We start from the raw sequence: 6,000 nt of genomic DNA, 5'->3' as shown, positions 1-6,000 counted from the left end.
TTCAAAAAGACATTTGAAGCACACACGCAATAATCTGGTAACTGCATATTTATAACTACTGAGCTTATGTTTAAATATCAAGTATGTATGTGAGAGGGGAGATACAGATTTTCACATAATTTGGAGGCAATGAAATCAGAAAGAAAGGAAGGAGAAAGGAAGAAGAGAGAAAGACAAGGGCTCTGGAGGGTAGGAGCAGTTCAGAATCTCTTTCCGCTCACCTCACCCCTATTTGGGATTTTTTTTTTTTTTTTTAATTGGCTGCTCTGGGTCTTCATTGCATCACAAGGGCTCTATAGTGGGCGGGCTCAGTAGCTGTAGCAGGCAGGTTCTCCAGTTGCATTCAAGGGCTTAGTTACCCCAAGGAATGTGGGACATTAGTTTCCTGACCAGGGATTGAACCCACGTCCCCTGGGTTCAAAGGTGGGTTCTTAACCACAGACCACCATGGAAGTCCCTATTTGGGCTTTATTGCTCAATTAGGAACCTTTTCTATGATGTGTATTGTTTCTTTGTTTCAACTTGTTTAATGTCCTTTAGTCAGAGACCAAATAGCCATACCTCACCCTCCCCAGCTGTCCTTCCACTTCTTTTCCTTTGATATTTCAGTATCCCAAGCATGAAAGGTGTTAAAGGTATTCCGCCAGAAAGGATTCATGGCATGAGTCTGGGGAACGCTGAACACTCCCCTCTCTCCTAGACAGTCATAATGCACAGCAGCTCTGTCTCCCCGTCTAGGCTGCAGGGGCCATGTCTATGGTGCTCACCACTGTGCCTACTTCACGGAGACCGAGTAGGCACCCAGTGAATATGATGCGAATGGATCAGGGTACCAGAGGCCCTTAAAAAAAGGGTATATATACGAAAACCTCGGCAATGTTCTTTAACCCAATGTTTTCCTGAGTATTTCACCCTAGAACTCGTGTGTGTGTGTCCTGCTAAGACACTTTTCCTGCAGAGACAATCCCAGCAACAGTGGCAAATGGTTGTCTTATTAGACCTATTTAGAGACAGTTTCTTCACCTGGTAACACATGTTGCCCCAGGTACAGCCTAGCTCTTGGGTGCACAAGGGAACATAGGAATACTCACCACCCACATTTTGCTGGCTCTTACATTTAACTGCCACGCAAGACCTTAAACCCCTCGAGGCCCCTTTGTGTATTTCTGAGAATCCCCCAAGCCCCGTCTTAAACATAATCACAGGAAAGCCTGGTCAGGTATCAGGTGGAGCCCCCCGGCCATCTCCTCTGGTGACATAAGATACCACCGCACCCTGCAGAACCTGCCTTCTCTGGAAGGCACCAGTGTCATCCCCTCCAGGCTGTCCCTGAGCATCATAACCACGCCTGTTTCTTCTGCCAGCTACTGCCCCATTTAGGCTGTCCCTGAGCATCATAACCACGCCTGTTTCTTCTGCCAGCTACTGCCCCATTTGCCAAGCACTGCAGCCTGATAAACACCTTGTCCACTGTGCTGATGTTCTGGAACGACTGAGAAGCCAAAACTACTCTGCATTCTTTGGAATCTTCAGTGTGCCAATGCCACCTTGCATTCCATGTCCAACTGGGGAGATCCTTGCTGGGGGTTATACTCTGCCTGCCAGGAAGTGCCTCATCCCCCAACAGAAGTAGGCTAAGATGTGGTCACCCAGAGGAGAGTTTCCCAGAGATATATCTGAACGTGGATACTGTGTGGGTTTGAGCTATGAACCACCCACCAAGTCAACAGAGAGAACGGTGTTCAGCTCTATCCTCCCTGCAGAGCTGCTCTCTGCCTTCTCACCTACCACTGGCCCAGCAATCAGCCCTCCTCTCTCGCCCTCCAGTGGTGGAGCCTCTCCTCAGAGAGCACCCAAGACCTTCTAATTGCTGACATCAGGGCAAAAGAGTCAGACACGACGTAGTGACTAAAACATGAACAACAATAACAAAGCTTATTATTGTTATTAATAATAACAGTAATTAACATTCCCCTTAATTAAGATAAGGGGAACCTTATCTTAATCTTTGCACCACAGTTCCCTTTACAGTGTCCAACACAAAGAAGGTCTACAATAAGTATCTGGCCCTTAAATTACTAAATATTTCTTTATTGCCAAATATAAGCAAGCATTGTGCTAAGAATCAAGGGAGAAAGAATAAAAGAACAAGACATGGAACCTGCTCTAAAAGAGTTATTTTCTTGTTTAAACAAAACAATACAGGCAAGATTCAGAAAAGGGTGACCCATCACCACTATTCTTTAACATTACTCTGAAAGTGCTAACCAAAATAATAAGATGCAACAGTAAAATAAAGAGGAAAACACTGGAAAGGAGAAAAAGTCACCAGTACTTGCAATGATATGATGTGAATAGCTGAAAAATCCAGTTTAAAAAAAAAAAAAAACAATTTTAAACAATTTTCTAGAAACAGAGAGTTCAGTAAGGTGGTCAGTTACAAAATTAATATATTGAGATGGATAGTTTTCTTAAAAATCTAAAGTAATCATATAAAATATAATGAAAAAAAAATCTTCCTTTTACTGTAAAATACAAATACCCAAGCATCAATTTAACAAGAACTATGAGAAATCTACATAAGGAAAACTATAAAGTTCTTCAGAAATATATAAAATATGACAATTATTCAAAATATATTTCTAGATAGCTCAATATTTTTAAGTCAATACTTTTCAAAGTTTATGTTTCATAACACTCCATTCAAAAGCCCAACATATGTATTTTTGCAATATGAAACAATAAAACCAAATTCATCTGGAAGAATAAAAATATAAGAGTAGTTAAGAATTGTAGGAGATAAGAGAGACCTATCCTTCCAGATACTGAAGCGTATCATTGAGTGAATCTATTACACAAAGGACAGACAAATCAATAGAATTTAATGGATAACTTAGAGGCAGAATCAAGACAATATATTTGGGAGAAGATGAACTATTAAGTAATGCTATTAGGCCACAGGCTAATTCTTGGATAAATAAAATAGAATTCCCTACTTCATACATCAGCTACCTTTTGCTATACAACCAGGAAAACTCCAAAGCTTAGGGGCTTAAAAACAGCTTCCAATTATTTAGTTCACTTTTCTGTGGGACAGCAATTTGGGCTAGACCCAGCAGAGCAGCTCTTCTTCAAGTCTTGATGCTTCTGCTGTCAGCTACTGCTCAGCTGATACCTTGGCTAGGAACCAACTGGTCTAAGAGAACCTCACTGACATTTCTGGAAGTTGACTTGCTGTCAGCTGGAGTGATGGAGAGCAATAAGGCCACATGCTCACCCAGCAGGCTTGATCACCTGGTGGCCCTGGAGAGTTCCCTGAGAGCTGGGAGAAGCACCAAGGGTCTCATAAGTTCTAGCATTGGAACCACACGCTGTCATTGCCACTGATTCTATTGGTCAAAGCAAGTCACAAGGCCAGACTTAAGTGGTGGGTAAACAGATTCCACCTCTTCATGGGTAGAGCTGCACCCTGACACTGCAGAAAGGAGTGGTCCTGAGAAGGATGAATTGAAGATTGTAGCCATTTTTGCAACCTGTCACAACTATTAAACCTGAATAAACATAGAACATATAATGATTTTGGTGAAACAATAAAATCACAGAAAACTTAGATGAAAATACGGAGAAATATTGATGGGAAGAGAATTGAGAGAGTTTTTAAGCAAAACAACAAAACTAGATCCCATAAAAGAAAAGATGGATGGTTAATTCTCTAAACATTTAACATTTTGAGAAAAACACCATAAAAATATAAAAAGTAAATGAGGAGAGAAAAATTAAAATGCTAGGAAAGGGTTAATGCATAAAGAGTTTTCATAATTTTCCAATGTTAAAAAACATACATAAAAGTAAAAACTGTAAATTATCAATAATGATGTAAAAAATGTCCACCCTCAATAGTAATCAAAGGTATATAAACTAAACCGGTAATAACATACAATTGTTGGCCTGTATCGCAGTAAAGAATCCGCCTGCCAATGCAGGAGAAGCAGGTTCGATCCTTCCCTGGATCAGAAAGATCCCCTGGAGAAGGAAATAGCAACCCATTCCAGTATTCTTGCCTGGAAATTCAATGAACAGAGGAGTCTGGAGGGCCATGGGGTCCCAAAGAGTCAGACACAACTTAGTGACTTAAACAATAAGAATCAGCAAAGATGTTTCTTTCTAATAAGACGGTGTTATCAAAGGTTTGGAGCAAGGAATGAACACACAGTTGATGAAAATGTGAAGTAGAAGAATCTGGATAGTGGTTTGGCAATAGCTGGCAAAAAATTAAGGACGTATATTTGATATTAAGAAGAGGTGGCAAGAATACACAGAACTGTACAAAAAAAATCTTCACGACCCAGATAATCACGATGGTGTGATCACTTACCTAGAGCCAGATATCCTGGAATGTGAAGTCAAGTGGGCCTTAGAAAGCATCTCTACGAACAAAGCTAGTGGAGGTGATGGAATTCCAGTACAGCTATTTCAAATCCTGGAAGCTGATGCTGTGAAAGTGCTCCACTCAATATGTCAGCAAATTTGGAAAACTCAGCAGTGGCCATAGGACTGGAAAAGGTCAGTTTTCATTCCAATCCCAAAGAAAGGCAATGCCAAAGAATGCTCAAACTACCACACAACTGCACTCATCTCACACGCTAGTAAAGTAATGCTCAAAATTCTCCAAGCCAGGCTTCAGCAATACGTGAACCGTGAACTTCCAGCTGTTCAAGCTGGTTTTAGAAAAGGCAGAGGAACCAGAGACCAAATTGCCAACATCTGCTGGATCATCAAAAAAGCAAGAGAGTTTCAGAAAAACATCTATTTCTGCTTTATTGACTATGCCAAAGCCTTTGACTGTGTGGATCACAATAAACTGTGGACAATTCTGAGGTAGATGGGAATACCAGACTACCTGACCTGCCTCTTAAGAAACCTATATGCAGGTCAGGAAGCAATAGTTATAACTGGACATGGAACAGACTGGTTCCAAATAGGAAAAGGAGTATGTCAAGGCTGTATGTTGTCACCCTGCTTATTTAACTTCTATGCAGAGTACATCATGAGAAACACTGGGCTGGAAGAAACACAAGCTGGAATCAAGATTGCCGGGAGAAATATCAATCACCTCAGATATGCAGATGACACCACCCTTATGGCAGAAAGTGAAGAGGAACTACAAAGCCTCTTGATTAAAGTGAAAGAAGAGAGTGAAAAAGTTGGCTTAAAGCTCAACATTCAGAAAACGAAGATCATGGCATCCGGTCCCATCACTTCATGGGAAATAGATGGGGAAACAGTGGAAACAGTGTCAGACTTTATTTTTTTGGGCTCCAAAATCACTGCAGATGGTGAATGCAGCCATGAAATTAAAAGATGCTTATTCCTTGGAAGGAAAGTTATGACCAACCTAGATAGCATATTCAAAAGCAGAGGCATTACTTTGCCAACAAAGGTCCATCTAGTCAAGGCTATGGTTTTTCCAGTGGTCATGTACGGATGTGAGAGTTGGACTATGAAGAAAGCTGAGTGCTGAAGAACAGATGCTTTTGAACTGTGGTGTTGGAGAGTCCCTTGGACTGCAAGGAGATCAAACCAGTCCATTGTAAAGGAGATCAGTCCTGGGTGTTCTTTGGAAGGACTGGTGCTAAAGCTGAAACTCCAGTACTTTGGCCACTTCATGCGAAGAGTTGACTCATTGGAAAAGACTCTGATGCTGGGAGGGATTGGGGGCAGGAGGAGAAGGGGACGACAGAGGATGAGATGGCTGGAGGGCATCACCGACTCAATGGACATGAGTTTGAGTGAACTCTGGGACTTGGTGATGGATAGGGAGGCCTGGCGTGCTGCAATTCATGGGGTTGCAGAGTCGGACACGACTGAGCAACTGAACAGAACTGAACTGATTTGAACCCAGTTGTTCCTTTTTTCCTTTTTTAAAAAAATAAATTTTTTTTTTTAATTTAACAAGTGAGGCAATTTACTAACCCAGCATCACTTGCTCAAACGCTCCTT

This window comes from Bos grunniens, chromosome 24, assembly GCF_055505025.1.
Source record: "Bos grunniens cultivar Pamir isolate PY7600 chromosome 24, Bosgru_T2T1.0, whole genome shotgun sequence".
Lineage (NCBI taxonomy): Eukaryota > Metazoa > Chordata > Mammalia > Artiodactyla > Bovidae > Bos > Bos grunniens.
The sequence above is the reverse complement of the archived record's forward strand: the minus strand, read 5'-3'. Positions refer to the sequence as shown.